Source organism: Carcharhinus amblyrhynchos, chromosome 9 (genome assembly GCF_965287045.1).
Source record: "Carcharhinus amblyrhynchos chromosome 9, sCarAmb.v2.hapA, whole genome shotgun sequence".
NCBI lineage: Eukaryota > Metazoa > Chordata > Chondrichthyes > Carcharhiniformes > Carcharhinidae > Carcharhinus > Carcharhinus amblyrhynchos.
In genome coordinates, this window is record NC_137332.1 from 111,762,043 (window position 1) to 111,778,889 (window position 16,847).

The following is a 16,847-nucleotide window of genomic DNA, read 5'->3' on the forward strand; positions in this document are numbered from 1 at the left end:
GAACCGCTGGAATAGAAACAGTTTTTCTCAAAGATTCCACAGTTCATCATTAAATCCAAGAAGCAGAAACTCAACATGTTGTTTGTGTCTGTCACTGAGTGAGGGAGGCGGGATTCCGGGGAATGGAGAAGCCGATTGGCCGGAGCTCCTGTCACTCAGAGCGAGGGAGGCGGGATTCCGGGGAATGGAGAAGCCGACTGGCCGGAGTTCATATCAGTCAGAGCGAGGGAGGCGGGATTCCGGGGAATGGAGAAGCCGATTGGTCAAGGTGGATGTCATTAACACGGGGGGACTGTCGATTGGTCGCTATAACTGTCAATCAGAGAAGAAGTGAGTGCTCTTGACACCGGGAAGACTCCGGTCACAGAGACTGAGGAGGCGGGGTTCATGAAGCTTAGAAGGCGATTGGTTCGCGTCCCTGTCGCTCTGCGCCTGAACACCGATTTTTGGCGAGTCTGAAATGCGATTGGTTCAACTGCCTGTCAGTCATCATGAGGGAGGCGGGTTTCCGCGTGGTCCGTAAATCAATTGGTTGTTGTGTCATTCATTCAGATTAAGAGGCGGGTTTCCGCGCATTAGGGAAGCCGATTGGTCAGTATGACTTATTGACATAAAAGGAGGTCGTCCCGGAAGATGTCGGGCGATTGGCCAGAGCCTCTGTCACTCAGACTGAGAGAGGCGAGGTATCAGGGAAGCCGGAAACGGATTGGCCTTATCCGCTGACACGCATCGTTCCAGGGACGTTGCCAATTGGGGAGCAGGATTGGCCGGAGCGCCTGTCACTCATCTGAAGGGAGGCCGGATTGCGGAACTTTGGAGGTGATTGGCTGCATCTCTTGTCCCTCAGTGCCGGGGATCCCCCTCGCCCCGTTCGCCCATCGCTTTATTGCGTTCCCCCTCTCCCTCGCCCCATTCCCCTCACCATCTGCCCCTTCCCTCTACGCCCCGCCTCTATCGCTGCCGTCCCTGCAGTGTAAGTACAACCGCCAGTGTGGAACTCCCACCCACCTGACGAAGGAACAGCCTATTCTGAAAGCTTGTTGCATTTGCTACAAATAAACCTGTTGGACTTTAAGCTGGTGTTGTGAGACTTCTTTCTGTGTACGTACATCCACAGCGCTGCTAGGGAGGGAGCTACAGAATTTTGACTTCTCGGGCAGTGAAGGAACATTGATATATTTCCAAATCTGGATGATGGGTGGCTTGGGAGGGAACTTTCAAGTGTTGCTGTTCCCATTCACCCTCTCCTTCTGGGGAGTTCTTTCGGGTTATAACCGAGCAGAGTGTACACCTTTCTCAACCCCTTGCCAACAGGCTGCTTTAGCGATTTTGATACTGATTTGATTTATTATTGTCACATGTGTTAGTATACAAAGAAAAGTATTGTTTATTGTGTGCTATACAGGCAAAGCATACTGCGCGTAGAGAAGGAAAGGAGTGAGTGCACAATGTAGTGTTACAGTCATAGCTAGGATGTGGAGCGCAACTTAATATAAGGTAAGTCCTTTCAAAAGTCTGATGGCAGCAGGGAAGAAGCTGTTCTTGAGTCCGTTGGTGTGTGACCTCAGACTTTTGTATCTGTTTCCTGACAGATAAAGGTGGAGGAGAGAATGTCTGGGGTCCTTAATTATGCTGGCTGCTTTTCTGAGGCAGGGGAAGAGTCAATGGATAGGAGGGTGGTTTGCATGATGGACTGGGCCATGTTCACAACCCTTTGTATTTACTTGCAGTCTTGGTCAGAGCAGGAGCCCTACCAAGCTGTGATATATCAGGAAAAGGTGCTATGGTGCATCTGTAAAAATTGCTGAGAATTGCAGCAGATGTGCCAAATTTCCTTCACCTCCTGAGAAAGTAGCGGTGTTGGTGGGTTTCCTAAACCATAGCGCAACATGGAGGGACCAGGACAAGTTGTTGATAATCTGGACACCTGGAAACTTGAAGCTCTCAACCATGGCGGCACGGTGATACAGTGGTGAGCATTGCTGTCTCATAGCGCCAGGGACCCGGGTTCGATTCTGGCCTCAAGTCATTGTCTGTCTGGATGGTATTATGGAGTGTTTTTGGAGCTGCATTCAACCAAGAAAGTGGAGCGTATTCCATCACATTCCTGACTGGTGGACTATCTTTAATACATAATTGCATTTGGTGACCGATGTTGTCAGAGGATTTCCAGCGTCACTTGAAACTGTCTCCTCTGTCTCCAAGTGAATCCGGCCCCTGCCCAATGGGCACCTTCCATCCTCTGGAAACATTGCTGATGATATGAACATGCCCAGTACCCGGAGCCAAAGGAGGGAGTGATAAATCCTGGCTGTTGTTTTGCGTTTACCTGGTGGAATGAGTTTTGTCAGCAGGTGGCAGCGGTGCACTTCTGTAACAGTGAAAAATTGAATTCACGCAGAATCTCAACTCATTCCAGAAACGTACTGCACCCGCAATGAATTAATTACTGACAAGGACAGGAGCCCCGAGTTGCCACAAATGAAAGCAATTTCCACCTTTTCCTTGAGTTGAAATTAAAGTCAGTATATTCCACTGAGCACCTCAACTTGATACCCTGGAAGATCACAATATTCCCAATATCTATCCCTAGATGAGGGAGAATTCCACATTTCTCCGACACTTTGATGTGAAAAATTACTTCATGATTTGACTGCCGAAAGTCCTCGCTCAGATTTTAACGATGATGGCAGAACTCTCCGTGGTGCTGCCGAGGGTGAAGGCATTTTCCAAAACTGAGGAGAATTTAATCCGCTCAGAATGACAGAAATTCCAATTTCAATAACTTCCCAGATTTTCTCTGTGTTGAAATGAATGTTAGTAAATTCCGCTGGGCTGTGTAAGGGGTGCCCATGTCCCCCAGGACAGATTCTCTTTCCTGTTCTCCACACAGGAGCTGTTTAAAACCCAGGCAGTAACAATAAAACCCAATGTTCAATACTGTCAGATATATGAAACATTTTACACCAGAATCACAGACAATATCTCTGCAATAAAACAAGACATTGATTTCCAATCCACATTGATCTCTCTGCCTCTACCTGCCTGTTAATGAATCTGATCCATCGCCAAACTTCACAGCCTGTGGTTTTCCGTGCTGGATTCGCGCCAGGTTAGGAGAGATGGAGTTACTCCGAAGAATGAAGATAGATGGGTGACAGTGAGAGGGGCTGGGAGGAAGCAGTCAGTACAGGGATACCCTGTGGTCTTTCCCCTCGGCAACAAGTCTACTGCTTTGGATACTGTTGAGGGGGACGATCTACCAGTGGTAAGCCGCGGTGACCGGATCTTCAGCACTGAGTCCGTCCCTGTGGCTCAGAAGGGAAGGGGGTGGGGGGCGGGGGAGGGGAGCAGGAGAGCAATAGTAATTGGGGACTCGAAAGTTAGAGGGACAGATAGGAGGTTCTGTGGCAACGAAAGAGACTCATGGATGGTATGTTGCCTCCCGGGTGCCAGAGTCCGTGACTTCTCAGACCGTGTTTTCAGGATCCTTAAGGCGGAGAGGGAACAGTTCACAACTCATGGTACATATCAGTACCAACGACTTGGTAAGAGAAGGGACGGGGATTTAAAACAGGAATTTAGGGAGCTAGGGTGGAAGCTGAGAGTCAGGACAAACCATGTTGTCATCTCTGGTTTGTTGCCAGTGCCACGTGCTACCAAGTTGAGGAACAGGGAGAGAGTGCAGATAAACACGTGGCTACAGGGATGGTGTAGGAGGGAGGGCTTCAGTTACATGGATAATTGGAGCACATTCTGGGGAAGGTGAGACCTGTACAAACAGGACGGTTTGCACCTGAACCAGAGGGGCACCAATATCCTGGGAGGGAATTTGCCACGGCTCTTCGGAGGCGATTTAAACTAATTTGTCAGGGGAATGGGAAAACGAGCTGTAGTCCAGAAGCCAGTGTTGAGTGTAGTGAGGTACTGAGGAGGGTATCAAGGTCGCACGAGTGTACAGGCAGACAGGAAGGTGGGTTGAAGTTTGTCCACTTCATTGCAAGGAGCACCCGGAATAAGATAGGTGAACTTGGAGCGGGGATTGGGACTTGGGACTACGATTTTGTGGCTATTACGGAGACATGGTAAGAACAGGGACAGGAATGGTTGTTGGAAGTTCCGGGTATAGATGTTTCAGTAAGAGTAGGGAAGGTGGTAAAAGAGGTGGAGGAACAGCATTGTTAATCGAGTATAGTTTAGCGGCTGCTGAAAGGCAGTTCGAGGGGAATCTGCCTCCTGAGGTAATATGGGCTGAAGTTGGAAATAGGAAATGAGTGGTCAAGTCTTCAGGAGTTTTCTATCGGCCCCCAAATATCAATAGAGACGTGGAGGAAGAAATTTCAAAACAGATTATGGATAGGTGTGGAGGTCACAGGGAAGTTGTCGTGGGTGACTTTAACTTTCCAAACATTGACCCGGAACCTTTATGGGTCGAATAGTTCGGATGGGGCAGTTTTTGGACAGTGTGTGCAGGAGAGTTTCCTGACACAATATATGGATCGGCCGACAAGAGGTGGGGCCACATTGGACTTGGTACTGGGTAACGAACCGGGCCAAGTGTTAGATTTGTTTGTGGGAGAGGACTTTGGAGATAGTGACTACAATCCGGTGTCTTTCATGATTGCAGTGGAGAGGGATAGTGCCATACGGCAGAACAACGTTTATAATTGAAGGAAGGGTAATTATGATGCGATGAGGCAAGAATTAGGGAGCATAAGATGGGAACAGAATCTGTCAGGGAAAGGCACAAATGAAAAGTGGAGCTTGTTCAAGGAACAAATACTGCGTGTCCTTGATAGTTATGTCCCTGTCAGGCAGGGAGGAAATGGCCGAATGAGGGAACCATGGTTCACAAAAGAGGTTGAATGTCCTCTCAAGATGAAAAAGGAAGCGTACGGAAAGATGAGAAAACAAGGTTCAGTTGGGTCGCTTGAGGGTTACAAGGTAGCAAGGAATGAGCTTTAAAAAAGGGCTTAGGAGAGCCAGGAGGAGGCATGAGAAGTCCTTGGTGGAGCGGATCAAGGAAAATCCCAAGGCTTTTTACTCTTATGTGAGAAATAAAAGAATGACCAGGATGAGGTTAGGGCGGGTCATGGAGTCAGAAGAGATAACAGAGGCGATGAATGAATACTTTTCTTCAATGTTCACCAAGGAGAGGGACCATGTTTTTGAGGATGAGAGTATGATACAGGCTGATAGGCTGGAGGAGGTAGATGTTCTGAGGGAAGATGTATTAGCAATTCTGAAAAACCTGAGGGTCACAAAATCCCCTGGGCCAGATGGGATATATCCTAGGCTGCTTGGAGAGGCAAGGGATGAGATTGCAGAGCCTTTGGTTTTGATCTCTGGGTCCTCAATATCCATGGGGATAGTGCCAGAGGACTGGAGAGTGGCGAATATTGTTCCTCTGTTCAAGAAAGTTAATAGGAATGACCCTGATAATTATAGGCTGGTTTGTCTTACTTTGGTGGTTGGTAAGTTAATCGAAAAGGTCCCGAGGGATAGGATTTATGACCATTTGGAAAGATGCAGCTTAATCCGGTATAGTCACCACGGATTCCTGAAGGGTAAGTCTTGCCTCACAAATTTGATTGAGTTCTTTGAGGTGGTACCTAAGTGTGTAGATGAAGGTAGAGCAGCTGATGTTGTATACATGGATTTTAGTAAGGTGTTTGATAAGGCTCCGCATCGTTGTCTCATGAAGAAAGTAAGGAGGTGTGGGATAGATGGAAATTTGGCCGTTAGGATCAGTAACTGTCTAAGTCATAGAAGACAGAAGGTGGTGGTGGATGGAAAAGTTTCAGACTGGAGGCCAGTGACCAGCGGCATGCCACATGGATCAGTGCTGAATCCTCTGCTATTTGTGATTTTTATCAATGACTTGGAGGAGGGGGCTAAAGGTTGGGTCAGGAAGTTTGCTGATGACACCAAGATTGGTGGAGTAGTGGATGAGGTGGAAGGCTGTTGTCGGCTGCAAAGAGACATTGATAGGATGCAGAGCTGGGCCGAAAAAAAAGGCAGATGACGTTTAACCCTGATAAGTGCAAGGTGATTCGTTTTGGTCGATCAAATTTGAATGTGGTTTATAAGGCCAACGACATGGTTCTGAGGAATGTGAATGAACAAAGAGATCTTGGGGTTCATATCCACAGATCTCTGAAGGTTGCCACTCAAGTGGATAGAGTCATAAAGAAGATCTATAGTGTGTTAGTGTTTGTTAATAGCAGGGGGCGGGACGTTGAGTTTAAGAGCAGTGGGGTTATGCTGCAACTTTACAGGACCTTGGCGAGACCACATTTGGATCATTGTGTGCAGTTCTGGTCACCTCACTATAAGAAGGATGTGGAAGCATTGGAGAGAGTGCAGAGGAGATATACCGGGATGCTGCCTGGTTTGGAGGGTAAAACTTATGAGGAGAGGTTGAGGGAGCTAGGACTTTTCTGTTTAGAGTGGAGGAGGATGAGAGGCGACTTACTAAAGGTTTATAAGATGATGAGGGGAATAGATAGAGTGGACGTTCAGGGACTATTTCCTCAGGTGGATGGAGCTGTTACTAGGGGGCATAACAACAAGTTTCATGGTGGGAGATATAGGAGCGATGTCCGAGGTTTCTCTTTCATATTTCTCTTCCTGTGGTTCCTCTGGGTAAGTGTCTCAAGCCATCAGCACTGTGTGTCAAAGCAGTGAAGGGATCTGTCTCGTCTCGTCTGTCATTCTAGGAAGTAGTTTTTATCGTCGTTTATCAGGAAGACGTAAAGATATTAGAGAGCAAATGTTAAACGGCAGATATTCTGTTTGGTAGAATTCGACTCATTGATCAAGAGGAGGGGGCTGTAGAAACTGCGAATCTGTGCTGGATAAAGGAGGGAGTGTGGTGATCTTACTGAAATATTCATGGTTCAGAATGAAAGGGAGATTGCAAACATCCAGAGTCTAGATCGAAGTAGGTGTAGCTTTAAATCTAGAATAGGGAGGGTGACAAGGCAGTTTGGATTGAGTGAGGTTGAGTTTTTGAGTGACTCCAGTGAGGCAGTGAACCAGTGAACCCACCGCTCAGTCTGTGAATTTGATCAGAGACCCAATCCAGTCTCCGAGCTGATGTTAAGAACAATATCATAGTCCAGTTTCCCACTGGTTTGCAGTGTGGGAAAACGTTCCGTGGCTCCTGAGGAGGGAACAGGAGACAAGAAGTCCTCCTCCCAACTCTGGTGACTCGGGGCCGTGGGATGCATGAATATTCAGTGGGGAGGAGAGAGAGCAAGGAGAGTCGAGCAGCAGTGAGAAAGACAAGTCACCTGCTGGTCACAGAGAAATCATTAAAAACTGCCTTCACTCCCACAGTGTGACGCAAATTCCTTCAGAACCAATGAATGTGTTTGCGGAACAATCACTGCTGTAATGCAGGAAATGTAAAAAACAATTTCCAAATAGCAAGCTCCCAGAAACAGCATAATGATGAAGTTTGATGATGTTGTTTCAGTGTAAATATTGGGCAAGGAACAGAGGAAACAAACTGCTTACCTAATTTCTGATGGGAATTTCCAGTGGTCAATTAAGATCAGTGATTAGACCATTCTGTTCCTCTGAGTGGGGCATCGCAATCCAATGGAAGATCAAGTTTGCATTGCGTCTTCAGGTATGAGATTTCTCCCTGTGTGAGTACACTGGCTATCTATTTTGAAGCTGCTGCACAATCGCAAGGGCTTGATCTCTGCTGGTTCTGCTGATCAGCGCCGCTGTCACTCAGACTGGGAGAGGCGGGGTTCCGGTAATCCAGGGAGCCGATTGGTCGTACCCGCTGTCATTCAGTGTCACGGGATCGGGACCTCTGCCAATTGGGGAGGTGGAGTGACCGGAGCGCCTGTCACTCATCTGAAGGGAGATGGGTTTGCGGAAAGTTGGAGGTGATTGGCTGCATCTCTTGTCCCTCTGTGCGGCATATCGGCAGTGAGTTTTTGATTTGATATGGTTCATTATTGTCACACGTATTAGCATCCAGTAAAAAGTATTCTTTCTTGCGCACTCTACACAAAACGCATACCGTCCACAGAAAAGGAGCGGAGAGAGTGCAGAATGTCATAAGAACATAAGAACATATAAATAGGAGCAGGAGTAGGCCAACTAGCCCCTCGAGCCCGCCCCGCCATTCAATAAGATCATGGCTGATCTGTCGTGGCTCAGTTCCACATTCCCGCCCTCTCTCCATAACCCTTAATCCCCTCGCTTATCAAAAACCCATCAACCCGCGTCTTAAAAATATTTAGCGAGGCAGCCTCCACCACTTCAACGGGCAGAGAATTCCAGAGCTTCACCACCCTTTGAGTGAAGAAGTTCCTCCACAACTCTGTTCTAAACCGCACCCCCCCCCCTTTATCTTGAGGCTGTGCCCCCGAGTCCTACTGTCCTTTCTGAGCGGGAAAAGTCTCTCCACCTCTATCCTATCCATCCCATTCATCATCTTATACGTCTCAATGAGATCTCCCCTCATTCTTCTAAACTCGAACGAGTACAAGCCTCGTTTATTCAGCCTCAGAGCTGGGGAGTGGAGAAAGCTCAACTTAATGCAAAGTCAAATGTTTGATGGCATCAGGGAAGAAGCTGTTCTTGAGTCGGTTGGTTGTGATCTCTGATTGTTGTATTTTTTTTCCCGACAGATAAAGTTGGAAGAGCTGTTTTTGAAGTTACCGGTCGATACGGGGAGTGAACGGAGCAATCCCCTATTCCATCTCCCTGCTCCAAAAATCAATTTAATATATGGTTCCCAGATACGGGACGTATCAGATATTAAACTGATCAGAACAAATACGACACTTGATCTTCGCCAAAAGGCCGAGAAGCGATGCCAAAGAAAGTGTTTTACTCACAGATGTTGTCTCCTTCAAAGAAGGAATGAGCAGCAGAAGGAGGGGGTGGGTCCACCTGAGAGGGCTCACAGAGTTTCTTTCATGCAGTGCGAATGTTACTGCTGAAAAGCAGCCTGACCAGGATTCGAACCTGAATCTCCTGCTCTGGGAGCAAGTGTGCTAGTCCGCTTGAGGTCTGTAATTATGCTTGCTGCTTTTCTGAGGCAGGGGGAAGAGTCAATGGATAGGAAGGTGATTTGCGTGATGGACTGGGCTACGTTCACAACCCTTTGTAATTATTTGCAGTTTTGGTCAGAGCAGGAACCATACCAAGCTGTGATATATAGTTGATCTGGAGGAGGGAACCGAGTGTATGGTGTCGAAATTTGCTGATGACACCAAGATTGGTGGAACGGCAAATTGCGCGGAGGGTGTGGAGAGTCTGCAGAAGGATCTAGATAGGCTGGGCGAATGGGCCAGGAAATGGCAAATGGAATTTAATGTTGGCAAGTGCGAGGTGGTCCACTTTGGTAGGAATAATGGTAGGAAGGACTATTACTTATGTGGCGAAAAACTGCAACAGGCGACGGTGCAGAGGGACCTCGGGGTCCTTGTGCATGAGTCGCAAAAACCCAGCCTGCAGGTGCAGCAGGTGGTCAGGAAGGCTAATGGGATGCTGGCCTTCATAGCGAGGGGGATAAAAGTAGGGAGGTCTTGCTGCGGCTAGATAGAGCATTGGTGAGGCCGCAGCTGGAGTACTGTGCGCAGTTTTGGTCGCCGCACTTACGCAAGGATATTTTGGCCTTGGAGGGAGTGCAGAGGAGGTTTACTAGGCTGATACCGGAGTTGAGGGGATTGAGCTATGAGGAGAGGCTGAATAAACTAGGCTTGTACTCGTTAGAGTTTAGAAGAATGAGGGGAGATCTCATTGAGACGCATAAGATGATGAATGGGATGGATAGGATAGAGGTGGAGAGACTCTTCCTGCTCAGAAAGGACAGTAGGACTCGGGGGCACAGCCTCAAGATAAAGGTGGGGAGCGGTTTAGAACAGAGTTGAGGAGGAACTTCTTCACTCAAAGGGTGGTGAATCTCTGGAATTCTCTGCCCGTTGAAGTGGTGGAGGCTGCCTCGCTAAATATTTTTAAGACACGGGTTGATGGGTTTTTGATAAGCGAGGGGATTAAGGGTTATGGGGAGAGGGCGGGAATGTGGAACTGAGCCACGACAGATCAGCCATGATCTTATTGAATGGCGAGGCAGGCTCGAAGGGCTAGACGGCCTACTCCTGCTCCTATTTCTTATGTTCTTATGTTCTATATGGGAAAGGGTGCTTTCTATGGTGCATCTGAAAAAATTACTGAGAGTTGCTGCGGTCACGTCAAAATTCCTTTGCCTCCTGAGAAAGTAGAGGCGTTGGCGGATGGGGGTGAGGGGGTGGACAGAAGTCATTCAAAGGTCCGTTGACCTTGGGTGTGATTTTCTGGTTTGGGGGCTGGAAAATCCCGCCATGTGTGTGAACTCAAACCTTTCATTCCTACAAAGCGCAGCGCGGCCACCTGCTGACAGAATCTTAGTGCTGCAGGAAAGAATTCCCCATTAAAAACGGCCCAAGAAGTGGGGGCAGTTTTCGAAGATTCACAGGCAGGATGAGCCGAATGGTCTCTTTCCACTGCGAGATCACATTATGATTTTTATATCATCTGACATTTAGATCGGATCAAATCCACATTTTCAAAGTTGACTTGAACTGAAGATTGTCATGTGAGATGAGAATAAATACACTCGGCATCTGTTCCCCAGAGTTTCAATGAAAAGGGCATTGACACAGGATAGGTGCTGGAAGGATGGTTCCCCCGACTGGGGTCTGCAGAACCAGGGACTTTAGCAGCTTGATGCTGATGTTCCTGCAGTAATAATCCAGACTGTAACCAGTGGAGAGTTTCCCCCCGATTGCCATGGAGTTGTGTTTCGCTGGGGCCCCTTGATGCCACACTGGGTGAAATGCTGTGATGATGTTCAGGGCAGTCACTCTCACTCCATCTCTGGAATTCAGGTCTTTGCTCCGGCTGGGGGAGATGTTCAGTTCGGCTTCGTCCAGACGCACTGGGCTCCGCATCTCACGGCAGCCTCTATGCAAACTCTCAGGAGGCCATGGAATGGAGTGAAACTAGACATCCCATGAGAAGGTGTTGGACTCATATGAAGTTGAATGAGCGCCCATGATGCGGCTCTGGACGGCTGAGGGGGGAAAGCGGGCGCGCGGGAGGAAAAGCTCCGCCCAGAGCGCGAGGAGCAGCCGCGCTCTGTCCTCCCACCCAAGGTCAGAGCGCGGGATGAAGCGCGGCTCTGATTGGAGGATTAGGCACCGTAGGCGGGGACAGGGGGAGGGGCTGGACGCAGCACAGCGTCACGTGGTGGAAAGAGCGCGTGGGGGAGGGGAGCCCGGGAAAGGACCCGGAGCCCCGGGTTCAGAAAGAGACAATGTCCCAAATTCAGCTGATTCAGCTTTCTCACCACATTCTGTGATCCTGAGTGTCACTGATTCACCAGCTCCATTCGCACATCACACACACTGATTGACACCCACACTGCAACGTTACATTGCGCTCTTCATCTGGTTATTCCTCTGTTCAGATCATTCCTGCTCAAAACACAGGAAAAATCATCAGATTATCCCCAATCTGACGTGTAAGGCATGGTTACAGTGGATTAGTAAAAAGTCTGACAACACCAGGTTTTAGTCCAGCCTATTTATTTGATAATATACTCACAAGCTTTCGAGGGGACTGCCTCTTCGTCAGGTGAATTAACCGGGGTTCAATTAAATACAGTCTTGATGCTGCCCACAAAATAATTATTAAAGTAATTGTCAAAAGTTGATTTGAGCCACCGAAACAAACCTATTCACCAGATATCGAAAAACGGCGTCAATCTTAATATTTAAAGAGTATCTTAAAGGAGGGGAGAGAGGTCGGGAGGTATTAGTGGAACCGCGGCCTTCGGGCCGGGAGAGCTGAAGACACAGCCACCAATGTTGGACCAAAGGGAATCAGGGTTTAACAAGAGGCAGAATTGGAACAGCTCAGAGATCTTAATAAGTTATCGGGCTGGAGGAGTTTACAAAGATAGGGAGCAGCGAGGCCAAGGGAGGTGATTTGAATGCAAAGATTTGTTGTGGGAACTGGATACATAATCAGACACACTTCACACCTCACGCGCACCCAAACCCGTGTCCCCATCACAAATACAGACAACATTCAGAAAACACTGAAACAGACAAGGAGATGATCCATTAATTTCACTGTCATTCAAGGTGAAAACTGTGTTATTGACCGACAGAAAATTATCCAACAACAGAATCGCAGACAAGGCCGGAAGGAATAAGGGAATGGGGTAAGGATTGGGAAAGGACGCCAGAGTTAGAATAATCCCCATATCTCGTAACATAACAGAACCGCCACCGGAATAGAGAAAAGTCAGGAAACTGACTAACTTGTTCCGTAGTGTTCACAAGTATTAGTCGAATGCCGGAAGTCTTCTTTCTCAGTAAGAAGTCTCACAACACCAGGTTAAAGTCCAACAGGTGAAGGAGCAGCGCTCCGAAAGCTCGTGATTCCAAATAAACCTGTTGGAGTTTAACCCGGTGTTCTGAGATTTCTTACTGTGTCCACCCCAGTCCAACGCCGGCATCTCCACATCTTAATAACAGCTGCCCAATCACCAAGGCCCTTTATAGGATCATTGAATAGAATCACAGAATCCCTGCACTGCAGAAGGAGGCTATTCGGCCCATCGAGCATTCACCAGCAACAATTCCACGCAGGCCCTTCCCAAGTATTTACCCTGTCAATCACACACCAAGGGGCCAATTAGCATGGCCAATCAACCTAACCCGCATACGTGTGGACTGTGGGAGGAAACTGGAGCATTCCCACGCAGACACGAGGAGAACGTGCAAACTCCACACAGGCTGGAATTGAACCCGGGTCCCTGGCGCTGTGAGGCAGCAATGCTAACCACTGTGCCACCGCGCTTCTGTCTATTTACAGTGAGAATTCTTTGCTCTGAAATTCCAATTCCTTTGTAATAGACCGAAAGTCAGGAGTTAACAGTGACCCGAGTCAACGATTTAAAATATAAGGAAATATTTTAGGTGGGAAACACGAGGCTTGTGATTGATTTTTTTGGTGCGGTGTCTCTGAGACGCTCTGTTGATTCCAAGGAAGTTTGCAGAGTGAGTTGACCCTCACATCATTTTGCCCGGCAGAGGGAATCCCATTGCGATATTGGCTCGAGTACCAGACAACCCGCGAACACAGGCGGGAGTAACTCTGGCTCTCTTGGGCGGGTTTCCCCGGAGAATGAATTCTGGCGAGCTGTCTCTGTGGAGTTTTCTCCTGTTTTTAGCGACCAGAGACAGTCGCTCCTCCCCGTTGGCTCCCGCTGGTAAACTCAGTAATCCGCTACTGAGAGACTCAACGACTAGGGAAAAGTACGAGACGGCCGCGATCTGCGTGGATCAGAGAACATAAGAACATAAGAACATAAGAAATAGGAGCAGGAGTAGGCCATCTGGCCCTTCGAGCCTGCCCCGCCATTCAATAAGATCATGGCTGATCTGTCGTGGCTCAGTTCCACTTTCCCGCCCTCTCCCCATAACCCACTGAGTCTCAAGATGGTATCAAGGAATGGGAATCCCGTTGTTGATGGTTCAGAGCGGCTGGGATCCGTCCCGGATAAACAACCTCCCCGCAGTGGCGTCTGTCGCAGCGCAATGTGCAAAATGTCAATGTCACCGCCACACATGTTCCAGCTCTCCGGAGCGAGTAACAAGATCTTCCGTCACTCCAACCCAAGAGGAGATCTTGAGACCCCCGCCATTGCTACCAGCCCTGTTGGCAGCTGAGTTCGGGTCCCAGAGCAGGAGAGGCAGCCAACCCAGTGGCGGACGACACTGTTATCGAAGAGTGAGCATAAGAACATAATAAGAAATAGGAGCAGGAGTAGGCCATCTTGCCCTTCGAGCCTGCCCCGCCATTCAATAAGATCATGGCTGATCCGTCGTGGCTCAGTTCCACATTCCCGCCCTCTCCCCATAACCCTTAATCCCTTCTCTTATCAAAAACCCATCAACCCGCCAGTTAAAAATGTTTAGCGAGGCAGCCTCCACCACTTCAACGGGCAGAGAATTCCAGGGATTCACCACCCTTTGAGTGAAGAAGTTCCTCCTCAACTCCGTTCTAAACCGCCCCCCCTTTATCTTGAGGCTGTGCCCCCTAGTCCTACTGTCTTTTTTGAGCGGGAAGAGTCTCTCCACCTCTATCCTATCCATCCCATTCATCATCTTATACGTCTCAATGAGATCTCCCCTCATTCTCCTAAACTCTAACGAGTACAAGCCTAGTTTATTCAGCCTCTCCTCATAGCTCAACCCCCTCAACTCCGGTATCAGCCTAGTAAACCTCCTCTGCACTCCCTCCAAGGTGGACGGCCCATCCACCGGAAAATGCGAACTTTGTAACAACACAAATCTCCTTTTAGAAGAAATATCGCGTTTCCAAGAAGGGAAGGGGAACTCCGGCCAATGGAGCGGCAATTGACACAAATGGAGAAACATCCGAGACGACCACCTTCATGGAAGGGGTCACTGTCGAGCCGACTTATGACCAAGTATCAGTCAGAGAGGTGATCAGCCATTACCCCCATTGATCGGGTTGTTCTGCAGCCCCTGTAACACCCTCCTCCGCACGATCGGCTTCTCCAACATCCACATGACCAAAGTGCCCCAGGTTATAAACATCAGAACCAGGCGTTGGCTCTGCGGTAAAACAGGAGACTATCAATCCATTGCCTGGCACTGCCCTCAGTGTAGCGGAGAAAGGTAACCTGTAACAGTCGGGGAATACCAATGCAGCGAGTGCGAGCTCAGCTTCACCACCAGGTCTGGGCTGAGCCAGCACGACAGGCAGATACATGTCGCTTTGCGCACCCAGAAGCGCCTGGAAGCTCTTCAGGTCAATTCTAAGCCGGGGATCTGTGCCTGTAAGTGAACCCCGGAGCAAGTTACACTCCTGAGGGAACTCGAGCCGAGATTTGCAGGATGCCGGTACACCAAAAAGGAAATCGCAAGCATCCTTCAAACTGAAACACCCAAATAAACCTCAGACAGATAAATAAATACAGCATTCCAAATGAAACCATCTCGTCTCATTAACAACTTACTTTTTTGAAGTAAGCTCTATCCCACAAGTTCATCCCTAACAAGGGGGAGATATCAAACGCTATCAAATCATATCAGTGATGCGAGGCAGCAAACAAAACCATCGCCCACATTTCGGTTGTTGCCCGTTTGTAAAGAACGCAAGAATTAAACAGCACAGCAAGGGATTCCAACAACTCCACCGAGATGTCAGTAAGTACTGCTCAACATCTTACAAGGAGCCAAGACTAGTGGCCAAGGACGGTTCCTTCTGGAAACCTGAAACAATACTCACGGTCGATCAGAGAGTTACAGTGGTGGGTGTCACAGTGCGGTACGAAGACGAATACAAGGCATTGGGTTGTGCGGGACTTAAAACGGCACAAATACAGCCATCTGGGATCGGAGGTGAAGGAATTACCGGGAGGTTCTGAGCCTGAGTACTTGGGCTTTGTGTTGAGCGCCAGAGGGAAATGGCTGGAAATGAACAACACCTTACATTCCTATTTTACAGAGTAAACAATTTCTCAGCAAGGACAGTGTCAGGGAAAAGGACGGAGAGTAACAACGGGTAAAACTCTATGAAATGGTGGAAGACAGGAGAGGTTAAATGTCTAAGTGTGTAACGGTGCAAAGTATAAGAGAATGGGGAATGGGACTGGTGAAGAAGCATAAGGTGGTTCCAGAGCAGTGTTAATGGTTACAGCAGAATGGTAACGGTGGTTAGAAGCTGAAGTTCCTGAATTCAATGCTGAGGCTGAAAGGCTGGAAAGGACAGAATGGGAATATTCCTAATTCCTGTCAGGAACAACTAACACTGCATTACCAGAGCTGTGTATAAGCGGCTGTTGGAAAGAGAGACGTGTCGATGTCCTTTTGGAAACAGTTAATCAATTAACAGTGATCTCAGTGAATGAGGAATAATAGTTATATCAGAACGAGCCTGAGATGGAACATATCGAGATCATAGTTGATTTTATTGTGTTGAGTGACTCTGTGATCCTCTGGGATGTCTGAATGAAATCCGTGGAAAGTTCAGTGTCCAACATTTCATCCGGCAGAATGAATCCCATTGCGATATTCATCAGATGAACAGACAAACCGGGAGTGCAGCAGATTGGAGTTGACTTACACAAGGCAGGGTCTTGATACCAAGCCTGCAGCGATCCTGTTCAGTTCCTGAGTTCTCCAAACACTTGTGCTCCACGATTGCTGTTGTTAACTCCCGCTGTCAGCGCAACGATTCGTACTTAAATATTTTCATTGCGGGTTTCTAAACCAACTAAATATAGCAGCATGTATTCAGTTGTTGCAGAATTTTACTGCGTAAATCCTTCTCGCAGAATGGTCAGGGAACATCTCAAACAATGGGGTTTACTAAATGGGATTTGTTAATTTGGATTTGATCAGGTCAGATCCAAGGTTCTGAATAAATAACATTGCCAGGCTGATACAACACAGAAAGAGGTTAATCGGCCTATCGAATCTGTGTACCTTTCAAGACAGTCCCCAGGTGAATCAGCTGACGAAGAGGGAATCCCCTCGAAAGCTTGTGAGTTTACGATCAAATAAATCGGTTGGACTAAAACCTGGTGTTGTCAGACGTCTTACTGTGTTTACCACATCCACAACATCCCCGGGAGCCCAGCCTGCCGCCGACAGAGTTCAATGATTCCCCACCGTTATCTTGAGACCGCGCCAGTTGTTATCTCCAGTGTGGAAGTGGCGGGGACATGGCCCACTCTGTAATAGTACTTCCCTGAGTGCTGCAGTGAACTTCATCAGTAAATAGCTGAACTGAGG

General features: G+C 48.2%; 1 pseudogene; it reads right to left on the minus strand.

Annotated features, from left to right (window-relative positions):
- Positions 1-8,674: 8,674 nt before the first annotated feature.
- Positions 8,675-8,841, minus strand: LOC145348794 (U2 spliceosomal RNA; annotated as a pseudogene).
- Between the last annotated feature and the right edge of the window lie 8,006 nt (positions 8,842-16,847).